General features: G+C 45.4%; 1 pseudogene; it reads right to left on the bottom strand.

Annotated features, from left to right (window-relative positions):
* LOC144172623 (uncharacterized) overlaps positions 1 to 17720 on the bottom strand; it is a 59926-nt pseudogene that overhangs the window by 29628 nt on the left and 12578 nt on the right.

The following is a 17720-nucleotide window of genomic DNA, read 5'->3' as shown; positions in this document are numbered from 1 at the left end:
CACAGCTGAAAAAACCCTAAAGGAACGGAAAGTTGACAATTTGCCATTAGAAAAGGGAGGCTAGATGCAACTGCCTTGGGTGACGGCTGAGATGACTACTTGGGTAGGATGTCGAAGAGACGGAAACTTACAAGCAAAGCGCCAGTAATGGCAGGTTAAAAACATTTAGGAGAATCGCCCATGATCTGATTTGGGGACTCCCATTTTTATTTTGTATTCATTCACGTACGCTTGTGCCAATAGAGTGATGTAGGCATGGAAATGAGGGACACTATAGAGATATCATACAAGACCTCTTGCGTCGTACTTGCAGCAGGTCCCGCCCCATCGTTGTTATTTGATGACAGCCGACTGCATTTTCCAGAAGGGTTTACTCTTTGTGACTGCGACCATGTCTTGGTCTTCGGCAGATACGCCGGAAGGTTTTCGAACGTCGAGGAGTTTAGTGAGGATGGTGCCAATATGGTACATTGGCTCCTCGCGCTGGCACGACAGATTTGGCGCTTATAATGATCTCATCGCCTGGGAGAATGCCCGTTAAATCCGAACGTTTCTTGCACCCGAGAACGGTCTTCCACTCGAAGCTGAGAGCTCCAAAGTCCAGCCGTGGCATGGGTAACTACCAACTGTCGCGCTGCTCACCGTCGTTATAGACAGAAAAGAGCAAGTTTTTTTCTTTGTTCTACATTAACCAAAGCGGCACCCAGGCACCCAGCACGTCTGAGGTATCGTAGTTGGCATGGTTTTCACCTCGCGTTGCGTTAAAAAAAAGGTATTTTGCAAAACAATAGCACGACAACATGGCGAAACTGGTATTGTAAAGCTGCCGCAGCGTCCAATGCTCAATGCGCCAGCGCAGGATTCGCAGCGCCGACACGCAGCAGCTTTGCCCAACAAACGAAGTTCTCTGTGATACCTTTGCGGGGATATCAAGGTGTTGACACTCGGTATAACAATTCTGCCCTGCGTGCTCAGTCGTCAGCGGCTATGTTGAAATAATTAATGAATGTATCTTTTACGGGGAAAACAAAGAACGAGTAGTCTCATTACGGTTGATCACAAATGCCACTCTGTAATCAAAATTTCCCAACGTACGCACCCCTCATATGTGGGTATTTGGTAACTAAGCTGAAATAAAAGTTCGGCGGTTTGGCCCTCACTTCTGATGTTCGTGGCCGTGTGATGTCGCAAGCTTCCTGTCATTTTCTTGTGGATTTATATGGCAACACTTAGAGACTGCTTTGTACATGTAATATACTCACGCGGATACTATGGAAACCTAAATGAAGGCATTGTGTCTTCTTACGAGATAGGGAGAACTGGTCCGCGCGCATCCACGCATTGTAGGTACACCTTTACACGTCATAGGTTTTGATCGCACTAAAGATGGGACCTTGGCCATCAATGAAATTACTTAAGCCCTCTTGATCGCACCCTACTGCCAGTATTCCGTAGACACCATTACGAAAAAACTACTAGAAAAGCAAAGAAGCAATACTCTTGCTGCAGGTCCCGGCTCACTGTCCCTTACCCGCCGCTATGGTTCAGTGGCTAAGCCGTTGTGCTGCTGAGCACGAGGCCGCGGGTTCGGTTCCCGGTCAATGCGGGGGCTTTTCTGATGGAGGCGAAAAGCAAAAACGCCCGTGGGTACGAGATTTCGGCACACGTTAAAAATCCCCAGGTGGGCAAATTCAATCCCGAGCCATCCACTACGGCGAGCCTCATCGCCTGCGTTGCGTCGGCGCGTTAACCCTAAAACCAATCAACCACTCTACCTTAGGTAGAAATACAAATGCGGCTGACGACGGATTTTTGATGGTATTCAAGATCTTACAAAAGACGTTACCCCTGTCCTTGTCCATCGGTTCCCCGGAAGCAGAAAGGTTATATTCAGTGGCGTCACACTCATGCAGGCAATATTGTCGGTGCGCCGCTATGTATGTGCCGCAACGCCTGTTTTACCTCGGACTCCACGAGATGGCGGTATTTGTGCGTGCTGGCTACACATGGTAAAGCCCGGAAGAAATAACAAGAGCCGATTGATGTTGCAATCTGTGCCCTTCGGAATTCAAAGAAATACGTCGAAGCTAAATAAGCTGCGTGCAGCACCCTGCAATCTATTTCCAGACACTGGCCAGGTCGTGGCACTAGTATGTGAGCTGTTAAATCTAGGTGCATCTGTGTGCACGTGTTAGAGAATGACGAATGCTTGTTGAAGGTCTGTCTGCTGCGCAAGGACAACAACAGAATTACTTTGCCGTGTAAGCCAAAGCCCTTGAAGCGGTGCGGAAGCGAAACTCAAGTACTGTGTTCAAAGAATGCTTGCAATTGGCCGACAAGGGATTGGTACGTGCACACCAAGGTCTGGGAAACGACCAGGCATGCAATAACTTCTTGCTACCATTGTGTTTAATCCGCCGTACTCATAGAATGGTTCTTAAAATCATTATTTCGTCTTTGTGCCCTGCGAAGCACGAGAGGGCACGATTGTGCTGACATCCATGGACGCAGGCAACTGCAGCGTCGGCCTCTTTCGCGATGAGAAATGTGCGATAATAAATACTATAAAAAGTATAAGTAACCCAAAGCCACAAATTAAATCAAATGCAAGCGCTCAGTGTACCAAATGAAGTTTGGTAGAAAGCATACGCAGCTACTAGCTGCGCTTTGGCTAAGTGTGGTAGAGTGCGGCAACGGCGGCCCCTTTTCTCCATAATGTGAAAAAAAGGCTTGCTCATCTGTTGCTGCTTCGGCCTACATTCAGGGCTTCCAGGTGGTTAACGTGCTTGCATCATGGAACGCCTCATATCTAACTTCTACCTCTCAGTATAGGGACCGGAACCTGGAGTTTGCCGCGCGACACTAGCGCCATTTTTTTCCCGTAGTGGCGGAAAACGGAAGTTATGGACTAAAAAAAAAAAAGAACGTGCCGCAGCTGTGAGCGCGATGCCCACAGCTGCGGCACGTTATTTTTTTTTTTTTTAAAGCGTGAGCGCTTTTTTTGCTTGCCGCGAGTGTTTCCCGAGGAAGGAGGGCTCGAACGTTAATTACCTCATTTATGTTAATTAGTTAATTATTGATTAGTCAGATTGGGTTAAAAGTCAAAGTGATGTCAATGGGGGTTGTGAGGTATCAAATTAAAGGTCTCGATTAGTGGAATCACGTGGTAATAGTCATGAGGTAATCACATGAGTCATAGATTGGGTTAAAAGTAAAAGTGATGCGACTAGGGCTTGTGAGGTATCAAATTAAAGGTCTCGATTAGGGGAATCACGAGGGAGAAATTAAAAACTGCTTACTGGTTATGGTCACGAGATAGTCACGTGAGTCACGTATTGGGTTAAAAGTCAAAGTGGTGCCACTAGGGCGTGTGGGGTATCAAATTAAAGGTCTCGATGAGGGGAATCACGGGGGACAAATTACAAATTGCGTCCTCGTCATAGTCATGAGACAGTCATGTGAGTCATGGATTGGGTTAACAGTCAATGTGAGGCCACTAGGGCTTCTGAGGTATCAAATTAAAGGTCTTAATGAGTGGAATCGCGTGGGATAAGTTCAAAATTGCTTCCTTGTCATAGTCATGAGACAGTCATGTGAGTATTTATTGGGTTAAAAGTCAAAGTGATGCCACCAGGGCTTGTGAGGTATCCAATTAAAGGCCTCGATTAGGGGAATCGCGTGGGACAAGTTAAAAATTGCTTCCTGGTCATAGTCATGAGACAGTCATGTGAGTCATGGATTGGGTTAAAAGTCAAAGTGGTGCTACTATGGCTTGTGAGGTATCAAATTAAAGGTCTCGATGAGTGGAATCGCATGGGACAAGTTAAAAATTGCTTCCTGGTTATAGTCATGAGACAGTCATGTGAGTCATGGATTAGGTTAAAAGTCAATGTGAGGCCACTAGGGCTTGTGAGGTATCAGAATAAAGGTCTCGATGAGGGGAATCGCGCGGGACAACTTAAAAATCGCTTCCTGGTCATAGTCATGAGACAGTCATGTGAGTCATGGATTGGGTTAAAAGTCAAAGTGGTGCCACTGGGGCTTGTGAGGTATCAAATTAAAGGTCTCGATGAGTGGAATCGCGTGGGACAAGTTAAAAATTGCTTCCTGGTCATAGTCATGAGACAGTCATGTGAGTCATGGATTAGGTTAAAAGTCAAAGTGAGGCCACTAGGGCTTGTGAGGTATCAAATTAAAGGTCCTAATGCGTGGAATCGCGTGGGACAAGTTAAAGCTTGTTTCCTGGTCATAGTCATGAGATAGTCACGTGAGTCATACATTGGGTTAAAAGTCAAAGTGGTGCCACTAGGGCTTGTGAGGTATCAAATTAAAGGTCTCGCTGAGTAGAATAATGGGGGACAAGTTAAAAATTGCTTCTTTGTCATAGTCATGAGACAGTCATGTGAGTCATGAATTGGGTTAAAAGTCAAAGTGATGCCACCAGGGCTTCTGAGGTATCAAATTAAAGGTCTCGATTAGGGGAATCGCGTGGGACAAGTTAAAAATTGCTTCCTGGTCATAGTCATGAGACAGTCACGTGAGTCATGGATTGGGTTAAAAGTCGAAGTGGTGCCACTAGGGCTTGTGATGTATCAAATTAAAGGTCTCGATGAGTGGAATCGCATGGGACAAGTTAAAAATTGCTTCCTGGTTATAGTCATGAGACAGTCATGTGAGTCATGGATTAGGTTAAAAGTCAATATGAGGCCAATAGGGCTTGTGAGGTATCAAATTAAAGGTCTCGATGAGAGGAATCGCGTGGGACAAGTTAAAAATTGCTTCCTGGTCATAGTCATGAGACAGTCATGTGAGTCATGCATTAGGTTAAAAGTCAAAGTGATGCCACCAGGGCTTGTGAGGTATCAAATTAAAGGCCTCGATTAGGGGAATCACGTGGGAGAAATTAAAAATTGCTTTCTTGTTATAGTCATGAGATAGTCACGTGAGTCACAAATTGGGTAAAAGTCAAAGTGGTGCCACTAGGGCTCGTGAGGTATCAAAATAAAGGTCTCGATGAGGGGAATCATGGACAAATTAGAAATTGCATTCTGGTTATAGTCACGAGCTAGTCACGTGAGTTATAGAATGGGTTAAAAGTGAAAGTGCTGCCACTAGGGCTTCTGAGGTATCAAATTAAAGGTGTCGATTAGGAGAATTACGTGGGACAAATTAAATATTGCTTCCTGCTTATATTAATGGGATAGTGACGTGAGTCATAGATTGGGGGTAAAAGTCAAAGTGATGCCCTAGAGCTTGTTATCGCCCTCCCGAATGTAAAAAGCAAGTTGCACATTCCAGATGGGGGCTGATGGGGTGTTGAAAAGTGTGCTAGGAATGTGTGTTCGTGCTGGTAGTGAAAGCAACAATAGCATATCTGCACAAGATCCCGGCATCCCAAAGTCCAAAGTCGGCCATGAGTCGTTCGGGGAAAATTCGTTTTTTAAGCTCGCCGCGAGCAGACTTGTTCAGTTTGTGCTTCCTTCAAGCTCCCCTATTCTAAGGGAAGATTTTGTGCGTCTTCAATATTACTGGGGACTTTCTGACCCGTTTCGGAATGAGAACAGAATGAGCTCTGCATGCTGAGTGGTCGACGCACCTCCGGTGCTTCCGAATAGGACGTTATCTACCGGGGCCCGATCGCGAAAGGAAGCCACATCTGTTACCGCACATTGGGCAGGGGTCGTTTGCTTTCGCGAAAAAAAAAAAAGGCTGTTTGGGTGTATTTTCACAAGCAATAAACACCTTTTCCTGATTTAGCGTCAAGAAAACTATAAAGGAATGCTACCAACAAATGTTTTGAAAAGCTCTTCAGCAGCCCTTTAAAAGCATGTCGAGCTTTTAATATGTTTGGAATCGTGTTTTTCTATTTCCGATATTTTTCTAAAAAAACACGAAAAGAAAATTTTTTTCACGCCCTTCACTATTTGATGGAAATTACAACTCTACTGTGGTGGCATCTCCTTGCAATTCGAAATGAAGCTTTTGTCTTATATATAAAAAATAAATATATTCATTTGTTTTGTTTGTTTATTGCTACTTTGTTACTTGCGGCTGATATGCCATGTGAAGCAACGTACGTAGCACCAACACAATAATGTACCAGGATGGTAAACATATCTATGGTGCTTTACTTTTTTATGGTAGTAAACAAATATACACATGACGAACCAGCGCGCTTCGGAAGCCTTTTACATCCCCTGGCAGTCTTACAGCAGTAACTGAAAATAGCACCCGCTGCAGTGGCTCAGTTATGCTGCTGGGCCCAAGGACGCGGGTTTGATCCCGTTCGCGATCTCTGCTTTTCTTATGGGGGAAATAAAAGGCGATCGTATGTCGAGATTTCGCCGCGCGTTAAAGGTGCGCAGGTGCTCAAAAGTAATCCAGAGCCCTCGTGGCCCAGGTGCACAGCCGCGGCGCGTAAACTCTCATAACTTGAATTTAAAAAGGCCCTATATCTCCGTCCTTTGCTGCAAATGCCATCGAAAGACAGTAGTCGCCTGCCATCCGAGCCTGTAAAACCCCCTTGTGTTCCCCCCACCCTGGTCTCTTCCGCTCCCCCTCCACCACCATAGATGAAGCCGAAGTTTGCTCAATTTGATCCGACTCTCCTGCGTTCGCTGCATCTGTTCAGAGCTCTTTTTTCTATGGCTCTTTGGCACGAATTAACAGCCCCCCAAAAAAGCAACACACAGCGCCTCAAGAAAGCAAGCAGTGCTTGCTCCAAAGTAGTGGATAGGGAGCGTCGTGCTGCTAGGGGGAAAAGAAACTCGAGCCACCGTCGGGAAAAGAGTTGTCAATCATGAAGCTGAGGAATTTGAAAGGCCGGTGAAGTAAAAATATAATATTTTCCAGCAGTCCCATGACGGCACCTGATTGCAGCGCCAGACTTTCCTGTAGTGAAATTTGTTATAAACGACTTCATGCTCTAGAGAGTATGTTGCAAGTCACCGACAGAACGAGTAACGCCAGTCACGTGATGCGCCGTCCAGAATGACTGTCCCCAAGAATACTCGTGGCGACGTCACCCACTTCTTAGGGAATGCGCGGTGCAAAAGCGCCATGATGCGCCCTGCAAGACGTTTCGAAGGGTTACTCTTATAACGTGACAGCACTATACTGTCTTTTCTGCTCCTTAAAAGTGTAATGAATAAATCGACATGCATGTATTCCAATATACCTGTTTGTGTCGTCTCGGTACAACTAATCACAACTATCTGAACACTGGCTCCACGATTTGTAAACTATTCCACCATAAAAATAAGGAAAGTTTAGGAGAGGCTGTGACCACCTCTTTCGTGCAACCGGTAACGCCATCTTAGGAGTGTTGACTTGTTCTTGTATTTTGAGCCCATTCTCCCTTTGGTTCTCCTTAAGTCGCTTCTCGCTTCGTCTTCTCCAACTGTGCCTCTGAACGTGTGGAAGCAATTTTGTAGCTTCGGCAGCAACGAAAATTGATCACTTGGATTGTTTCAGCTTGTCCCGTAAAACGACATATTGCCGCGCTAGCGAAGCCGCAGCTGCGAATTCGTTTGTCAATTCGCACCATATAGAGCGGGCTTATGGCACCCTACTTGTATTTACGCTTAGGGCAATAGATCCATTTTTGCCACAAGTGTGGTTCCAGAACATGAATACTCATCCGCCCACTTTCATTCCAATACCGTATCAATTCGAGGCGCAGACAAAGAAGTGGCTATGATTATCATTGTAACGTTCGTCCTTCTGCAGCTCCGCTAGACATCTTGTACCTCATCACATAGCTTAGCTTTGAGGCTCACTTCATTCGACTGTTACAGTATATATGCCCAAATCCGAGTAACGGTTTTTGCAGTGGCTCAGAAAAATCAGCCCGCATTTAGAAAGATCCCCGTACAAATATTTTCCGGGGTGGGCTGACAGCAGCACATGTGAAGTTCCCACTGCGTTCCCTCCTCACCCTTGTGTTACTTCACCATCGCGCCCCGCTTGGGCCAACTATATTATGCAACCGGCCAGCGCGGACGGTGTGCAAGCCGTGTATTGGCACGGAGTGTTCTGCGAAGGCCGCATTACCATAGTTACACAAGCGGCTGCCATAGAAATGCTGCACCTTATCAATATTATTTTATTTTATGAGCAATAATATGGATTACGATCGAAACTGTGTAGCATATGTTATACAACTCCCAGACGGCAGATCAAATTATATTTCGAGCGAATGACATTTGCTTTATGTCAATGTTTCAGCGCTACAGGACAACACCGAAGGACGTTTGAGATGAATGATATTTAGCGGCGAACCGTGGTTCGGTAGCTCATTCAGCGGCGAATAGAGTGGCCTCGACAGCAGTGCCGCATCAACAGTGAAGAAAGTTCACTAATACACCAAAAAATACGGTTTCTAAAAAGTGTCAGCAAACATATTTCCCCTTCATATTGTGTTTAAAATAAATAAAGGCAAACAAGTACTATGTAAAGATAAAATCGCGCCCACAATGTGCGCTGTACCCTAATACGGATTCTTCGCGGACTTGTGTTGGCTTGTAATATCAACTGATGTCACCTAAACTGGTGATCTTTCTAACTTTATTTAAAGATATTCCTTCGTTATCTTTTCAAAAAATAGATTGTATGAAAACATTCTAGATGGAGACCTTTCATTTGATCTCCCCCAAGCCCCAGTAGTGTCACACTCACGTTTAACCCAACCTATGACTCACGTGACTATCTCATGAGTATAACTAGGAAGCAATTTTTAATTTGGCACATGTGATTCCCCTCATCGAGACCTTTAATTTGATAGCTCACAAGCCCTACTGGCACCACTTTGACTTTTAAACCAATTTGTTACTCACGTTACCATTTCATGACTATAACCAGTAAGCGACTTTTAATTTGTCCATGATTCCCCTCATCGAGACCTTTAATTTGATACCTCACAAGCCCTAGTGGCACCACTTTCACTTTTAACTCAATCTATGACACATGACTGTCTCATGACTATGATCAGGAAGCAATTTTTAACTTGTCCCATGTGATTCCACTCATTAAGGCCTTTAATTTGATACCTCACAAGCCCTAGTGACCTCACATAGCCTTTTAACCTAATCCATGACTCACATGACTGTCTCATGACTATGACCAGGAAGCGAATTTTACTTTGTGTCCCATGATTCCACTCATCGAGACCTTTAATTTGATACCTCACAAGCCCTAGTGGCACCATTTTGACTTTTAACCCAATCTATGACTCATATGACTATCTCATGACTATGACCAGGAAGCAATTTTTAACTTGTCCCACGTGATTCCACTCATCGATACCTTTAATTTGATACCTCACAAGCCCTAGTGGCACCACTTTGACTTTTAACCCAATCTATGACTCATATGACTGTCTCATGACTATGACCAGGAAGCAATTTTTAACTTGTACCACGTGATTCCACTCATTAAGACCTTTAATTTGATACCTCACAAGCCCTAGTGGCCTCACATTGACTGTTAACCCAATCAATGACTCACATGACTGTCTCATGACTATGACCAGGAAGCGAATTTTACTTTGTGCCCTATGATTCGACTCATCGAGACCTTTAATTTGATACCTCACAAGCCCTACTGGCACCATTTTGACTTTTAACCCAATCTATGACTCATATGACTGTCTCATGACTATGACCAGAAAGCAATTTTTAAATTGTCCCGCGTGATTCCACTCATTAAGACCTTTAATTTGATACCTCACAAGCCCTAGTGGCCTCACATTGACTGTTAACCCAATCAATGACTCACATGACTGTCTCATGACTATGACCAGGAAGCGATTTTTAATTTGTCCCACGCGATTCCACTCATCGAGACCTTTAATTTGATACCCCACAAGCCGTAGTGGCCTCCAATTGACTTTTAACCTAATCCATGACTCACATGACTGTCTCATGACTATGACCAGGAAGCAATTTTTAACTTGTCCCACGCGATTCCACTCATCGAGACCTTTAATTTGATACCCCACAAGCCCTAGTGGCACCACTTTGACTTTTAACCCAATCTATGACTCACATGACTGTCTCATGACTATGACCAGGAAGCAATTTTTAACTTGTCCCACGCGATTCCCCTAATCGAGGCCTTTAATTTGATACCTCACAAGCCCTAGTGGCCTCACATTGACTGTTAACCCAATCAATGACTCACATGACTGTCTCATGACTATGACCAGGATGCGAATTTTACTTTGTGCCTCATGATTCCCCAAATCGAGACCTTTAATTCGATACCCCACAAGCCCTAGTGGCACCACTTTGACTTTTAACCCAATCTATGACTCACATGACTATCTCATGACTATGACCAGGAAGCAATTTTTAACTTGTCCCACGTGATTTCACGCATTAAGACCTTCAATTTGATACCTCACATGCCCTAATGACATCAATTTGACTTTACCCAGTCAATGACCACTAGTTAATTAATTAACCTAAATTTTTCGTAATTAAAATGAACGCGCGTCACCCGGACCTAGTTTCTGGCAAAAAATGTGCGTGTCACGTGACCAACATCATCACGGTAACGAGCGGTTGCACTTTTAACTGCACGTAAACACGCGTGCTCCACATTCACAAGCCAGGAAATAACCAGTTCAGTTTTGCGATTTTCTTCCGCTGGTGGCGCTGTTGAACGGCGCCCGCAGCGCCACCTGTCCCACGTTCGGGCCCCTATTGAGCGGCACCATTATGAGCATCTCGTGCCCTCCTACGTCAGATCAGGAGGCTACGTCAACTGCTACTCCACAGCCGTCATCATAATCGTCCTCCACCGACGTGTGCTGGAACGTTCACACAAGATCTTGCGCGCGGTGCTTTCCTGGTCGTGCTATTCGAATTTGAAAATTGCTCTCGCGCGAGATCATTGAAGGGAGGTGCGCGCGAAATTCGAAACCGAAGCGCTGCCAGTCATCACCATCTGTTTCGAGTGGCGCTATCTACGAACGAGTTGGGAGGCTCGAGCGCCCCTCTGGTGGAAGTAGCGCCTTCTGTCAAAATATATCCAAGATGCATTATTTCAATAGAAGAACATAGAAAGAACGTTTATTTCATTCTTTACCTACAGTACAGCTTTGCCCTCTGTTGCTTTTGCCATCTTGCGAGTATCTGGCTAGTACTTCATCTTTTACCAGCCTACCTGGCTACGTACATGTCGTACATGTACGTCGTACATTGCTAGTACGTTGGCTAGTACCTAGTTCTTACGTCGTCCTAACTGATTATTTACCCGTTCGCGTTACTGATGACGTAGGCGGTCGCTTCAGCGGAGGTGAGGTTGTAAAAAGAAAACCGCTTCTCCGCTGACGAGAGACGGAGCCAAGGACTCTTGAGTTTTAGTGTGGCGAAACAAAAAAAATACGGGTTCGGTTATGGTTCGGGTTCGGGAGCTTTCATGTCCTTCCTGTTCAGATCCGGTTCGACAAAACCATCACTTCCGAACCGCGCACGAACCGGCTCAGAAGCTTGTATCTGTTCGCGATCCGGTTTTGTGAGCCCAACTAGTAGCAAACTGCGACAAAAAAAATGTTTGTAGTTTATAGCGACCACAAAAACTAAATGCAACACCGGTGCGTTCAATATTTTGCTTTTTATGGAAAAAAAGTTACGAAACATTAAACACTATGGTCATAATCAAGCCAAGACACAAAGGAAAAAAGATGAAGTAGTGATGATTTCTGAGCTTTTTTCACATCCAAGCCTTTTGTTCTCATATACAGAAAACTGAAAACGACCACCAATGGTCAGGCGTTTCGTGGAACATATGCCTTCTCCCGTTTCGCCTTTTTTTGAAATAGCAATCTTTTCTCTCCCATCGCCGATCAACATGAACGTTGCTAGGCGATTCTAGCTCACGTCCTCTCCGTAAATTAGCAGGGGACGTGCCTAATTACCGGCCGGCTGCTTCGGCTCATCACTTGTAGCACAAGAAAAATCCTACAGAGGTAACCTAAATGCTGTATATAATTGTAACATGTGGTCAACCGGGGAAATTTGTTAGCAGTAACTTGCCCGGTGGTGTGAGCTAACATTTTAAAAGTCAGCTTTAGTTAACGCGCAATGTTTTCCTATCCCTCTTAAGTTATTTTAAGCTCTTTGAGGTAGCTATTACGGAAGTGTGCGTGACCGTGAATACGTCTCCATTGCGCCTGATCAACGCCCTCGTTTCGTCCGTTAATTTGCGGAATTTTATGTTATAATACGTGATTGCTAACTTGGAAGGTGAATTTCACGACGCGTGGCTCATGAGATAGAACACTTTTAAAAAGATGCTCTATAATTCGCCAGAAATAGTACCCCCTTCTTCCCCTCCTTTGGAATGAGAAGCAGGAGCAGCCAAGAAGCCAATTCGACTTCTAAGAGAGTGTATCTTAAAAAAAGCAACGCAATCTGAAACAGATGAAACAACACAGCCGGGAGAAAACGTGGGCGCTGGGCAAATAGCACAGAGTGAGGCTGGCATATACTCTAGTGCTGTAATTTCCTCCAATTCGTGGTGTCAGTATGGTTGGGAGATACAGTTTGTTGCAAATGGCTGTAGGGCATTTCGTCGAAAGGCAATTCGTCGCATAGGGCAATTCGTAATAGGGCAATTCATCAAAATGACAATTCGTCACCCTATTAGAAGTTCCTTGTGTGTTTGGGAGTGCTGTGAACTGGACTAGTTGGTAGTGATTCATTCTAAGACTACGCGAAACAACAAAGACCTAGGCATACACAACATGGGACACAGTGCAGGCTAACAAGGGATTTTTATTCAGGAAAAACAATTTAGGAAAATCAAATCCTTCGCGCGTGCGCAAAACGACCGCGTCGTACATTAAAAACATGAACAATTATTCAAACTATATACATCATTCTGCGACGCAAATACATCACGAGATACCCTTATTCCTATATCCCGAATCTTCTCGCTGTTATCGAGAAGATTGTCACACAGTGGTGGGCGATACAAGATTTTGGTAGAAATAACGTTTATTGGCGCGAGCTTGTGCCCCGCAATAAAATGGTGTCAGATCACGTAGAGTTCTATTTTCGTCCGCAGCTCTGGATATCTTTCCGCTTACAATGTAATGCTTCTGGCGCAAGCCTCTAGGATACCCATGTTGTCTGTTCTATCGAAGCGTTGAAGAATTCTTTGAAGGCGCTTGTTGTAGGTTTGCTGCTTCCGCGACACCCTTGTAGCAGTGATCCCGCTTGCCGCTTGACTGAGCTTCATTTCGCTTAGGGCCTGCTCTTTCTTCAGACAGTGCAGGAACACCCACAAGTTCGGTGAAGCGCACCTTACGTTGCTCTGGCAAACGAGAATGGGACCATAAGAAATACGATATTAAAATTCTCACAGGAATTTGCGCGATAAAGGTAGTCGCACAAAAATTATGAGCAATTACCTGCAGCCCAAAGTGCCACGCCTCCACGCTGTTGTTTGTACGGGGCATTCCATGAAGTGCCGACTCGTGCACGGACCACAGTTTCGGAGGAAACTGAGCCGAGCAGATGCCGTTCCGACGGGGCCTTCCGACGTACACATCCTCAAAGTAGTCGGCGAGTTCGATCGCCTCCTGTGGAAAGACTTCTAACACGTCTTGAAAGGCCTCCGGGATAGCACCAACAGGCAGAAACGCCAAGGCCGGGAGCATTTTCATCTGGAAATAAAACAGCTGTTACGTGAGCTGTGTTAAAGAAAACGGCCGTTTATCTATGTATAGGCATCTTGCGGTGGACAGAGACCGTTGCTAATCCCCACATGCACTACCCAGCGCTATGCGCTAACTTCTCAACCTACTATCACCCAGAGTATGACGGGCTGCACCCCGATCGGTGCAGTGCACCGCGATGAATGACAGTGCCGATTCGCAAGAGCAGAGCAAGAGCAAAACAGGGTAGCAGTTTTGTTGCATATTTCGTTTTGATGACGTTATCACGGGCGCCTTGCACATAATGCATTGGTGGCTTGGCTGTTGCTAACTCTCTCGATTACTATCTAGGAAAACGTGCTGATGTTCTGAATTGAATGAAAGACGGCTATAACGAACGCTTGATGTACTACCCATCTAATGACGCCTCGATCCACCAGGATGTGTGAATTGGCGCTGCTGCTCCTAGGGCAAACTTCAGCGCATGAGGCCTATAACAACAAACTCACCTTGACTGCAAATGACTCGTCTGTGCCATAGCGTGTTTGGAATCCCAAAGCGCACAGCGTACGATAAACCGACTGGGCCAGGTGAAAAAAACACCCTTGAATCCGGATGTCTGAAATCACGCCCCGAGCAGCGTTAATAGCAGCAATCTCAAAATCCGTGTACAGAATGCGAACAGCGCAGGGCCCGACGTTGCTGATGACGACTGAGAAGAACCTGGTAAGGTAACACGGAATGAAAACGATTTCAGCAACCAACCAATCACTACGCATTGGAACAGCAGTTCATAAGGTAACAATTAATAGTGACGTACCTCCGATAGGTTTGTTCGGTTTTGTTGGGCAGTAGGCCGTACACCAAGGGCACGACAATCCCGTTACAAAGAGCATGGACTGTGTACAACTGGTAGAATAGCGAGGGCACTACTTTAAATGTCCCATCACAGAACCATGCACCTGCTCTCCCTAAGCACTCCAAATTCCGCTTCGTTGCAAACAAAACGATGCGGTTGACGTCACTCTCGCCACTATCATGCAGTAAGAACGCCTCTTGTTTGAAATTCACCTGCATAAACAACTCATAAAAAACTATTTTTTGCAGTTTTAGTAAACGCACCTTGAATTCAGGCGGGAGATGTATATCTTCTCTGCGGGAAGGAATATCGTAGACAAATGTTGCACGTTGCCTTTGCCTTCTAACTGTTCGTCGAAGCGTTGACGTAGAGGGCAGCTAGGATGCAGTGCTATCCGTGACCTTTGCTGCCGCGTCCAGAAGAATCTGCTGTACTGACGCCCGTCCTCCAACTAAAAAGGCAGTATGCGATGACTATCCAATAGAAATAACCCGTACAACAAAACACAGTAACGAATATTCATGCGTTCTCACCGGCACTCGCCTTCATTTCTAAACGAATTTTCAGGCACCTAATCTCGGTTGGGTCTGGAGCATGGCTGTGGTCATTTGAGACTCTAACAACGCGTAGCTTTGAGACGTCAGTCACGATCTTTGCTTTGCAGGTTTCTCTTTTTCTACACACCCAGTAAATTCTTTGCTCAGTCCTTCGGTTAACAGTATATAGAAATCCTTTGCAAACCAGCATTTCCCCTCCTCTTTCTGTACTGATGACTTCCATAGCGACTGTGAAAACGAACGCTGAAACCAGTTATTTTATACTATTTCGCTGGAGAACTTTATCGCGTAAGTCTTGATAGTTCGTTCTAGAAGCCCGATTCAACTTTCGGCCTTGAATGATAAGATTGGTCCGGCGAACGCGCAGCCTCCGGTGCACTGTCAGCTTCTGGGGGAAGGGGACTTATCTGGGAAGTCTTCTGAGCTTTATCTTTTATGCAAGCACTTACCATGCCCCTCTTTTCCGAATTCCGTTATGCTCTAAGCCTAGAAATGCAAAAAAAAAAGTTTTTTTCTGAGCGACTAGATGGCCAAGCGACGAGTAGCCCTATGACGAATTGCCCTACGCGACCGATTGCCCTGCTACGAATTGCCCTATTACGAATAGCCCTATTACGAATTGTCTTTCGACGAATCGTCCGTACCCCGTTGCAAATAGCCTGCGACACAATAAGAGTTATCTTTGCATTATGTATTATCCCCATTTGCAAAGGTTAAATGCGGGAACTTCCCCACTGTACGGGCACTCAAGCCATGGCGATTATCGTAGGCACCACTACGGTACCTGACGACATGTCTGGTTGTGAAAAGTCTACAGCAAAATTCTACCTTTAGTGTTTTGCTTATTTGATGACTGAATGCAGCAAAAAAGAGCAGAAGTAATTCGTCTGGTAACTCGGCATCGAATTAAAATGTTTTTTTTTTTCTGTAACACGTATTTCCGAAAAATATTGGTGGTTTGATGTCTTAAAGCAATTCCTGTGCTACGAAACACACCGTATAATGCTGACCAACAAAACAATATAAGGCACGTGACGATATTTAAAGGGCTTCGAAATCAAAACGCAGAAGCTTTTGCTATTCGTCTACATCACAAACCTGGCAGCTGGGTGCAGTGTTCGAACCCACATCCTTGTGGTTCAGCTCAGCCGCCGACCGGTTATTGTTTGCCCCATTTCTAGAATATTTATACTTTCCAGGTATGCAAAATGCATCAAGAAGGCACATGACGGGTGTTCATCCTCGCCGTTGCACAGTGTAGCTACCTTGTGGCCCTACTGCCCTACATAGTCGCAAAGACGGAAGGGCAAAGACATTTTATATCACAAACAGGCTTCCAAGCGGTCGAAATTTTGTCCGTTCAGCTATGCACAGAGCCGCGCTAACAGTTGTAGAATGCCATTGCAACATTGAGGCGCATACTTTTTCTCCTGGTGTAACGATGAAAAAAGTGTTGATAGTGTATATCGATCTGAAGGGTAAAGTATGTGAGAGTTAATAGACCGATGGTGCGAATACAAATGCACCACATTGCGTTGACCACACATCATGATGGTCGACGCGTGCAGTCGTGAACCGGTAACGGTTATTTGTTTTAAGTGCGAATGCACTTCTTAAGCGAGCCTGAAGCGCCCGCCGCCGTCCGCATAGCAACAGCTGCGGGTGCGCGCGCTCCTCGTCTTCCTTGGCAACGGGGAGAGATGGGCGCGCGCTGCCTGGCCGCTGACATGGCACATACCCACGTGGGGGATTGGCCAGGAATCTCCTCGTCTTCCTTGGCAACGGGGGGAGATGGGCGCGTGCTGCCTGGCCGCTGACATGGCACATACCCACGTGGGGGATTGGCCAGGAATCGGGCGTGAGAAGGGCTAATGCACCCGCTTAAAGGAGTACTGACACGAAATTTCAAAGCTGAGATCCGCTCTAGCAATCAACTACAACGACAACACAAATAGGTGTCCGTGAATAAATGCATCTTTCTTTCTTTGTAGTTGTGTGTGTGTGTGTGATCTCTCTTTCGCGAACATTACCGAACCGCGCAAATTCAACTCGTGCATTCGCACTTTCACATTCTTCCCCTCGGGGAAATGCGGGGAATTTTTTTTTTAGTTCAGTTCAGGTGCTTGTTCAGCATGCTGAAAAAATATTGGTTGGAGTTCGAGTTAAGTTCCGGCCAAAAGACCGGTTCGGTTCCAGCTTTCAGATCCGTTCGGTTGCGCTTCGACATAACGGTTCAAGCACTGCTAGGAATTCTCGCTTAAGCAAACGGGAGAGACAAAAAAGTTGGTTAACATCCATGAGTGAAACGTAAGCCCAAACTGACACAACAATGAAGGACGATGTTCTGACACAGTTTCGATTCCCTTTGCGCATAAGTTCAGTTTTGCGCTCCTCGTTTCGTTACCGCATTCTCGCCTAATTCTCCACTCTCATCGAACGGATATGGGAACAGATTCTGCATTTAGCTTTTGTTGCCGTGGGATTTTCTAATATATTGCCAAACTTTGCCTTTTTCGAAAAACGTTATGAGAGTCAAAGATCGTGCGCCCTCTCTTCCCCCTAATCAAGGCGCGGGTAAATGCTATCGGGCAGTGTTTGAGAATTAGCGAAGAAAACTTATCTACGCACGCGGATATGTTCC

This window comes from Haemaphysalis longicornis, unplaced genomic scaffold, assembly GCF_048455015.1.
Source record: "Haemaphysalis longicornis isolate Haplotype H1 unplaced genomic scaffold, Haemaphysalis longicornis Haplotype H1 scaffold_249, whole genome shotgun sequence".
Classification (NCBI taxonomy): domain Eukaryota; kingdom Metazoa; phylum Arthropoda; class Arachnida; order Ixodida; family Ixodidae; genus Haemaphysalis; species Haemaphysalis longicornis.
The sequence above is the reverse complement of the archived record's forward strand: the minus strand, read 5'-3'. Positions and strand labels throughout refer to the sequence as shown.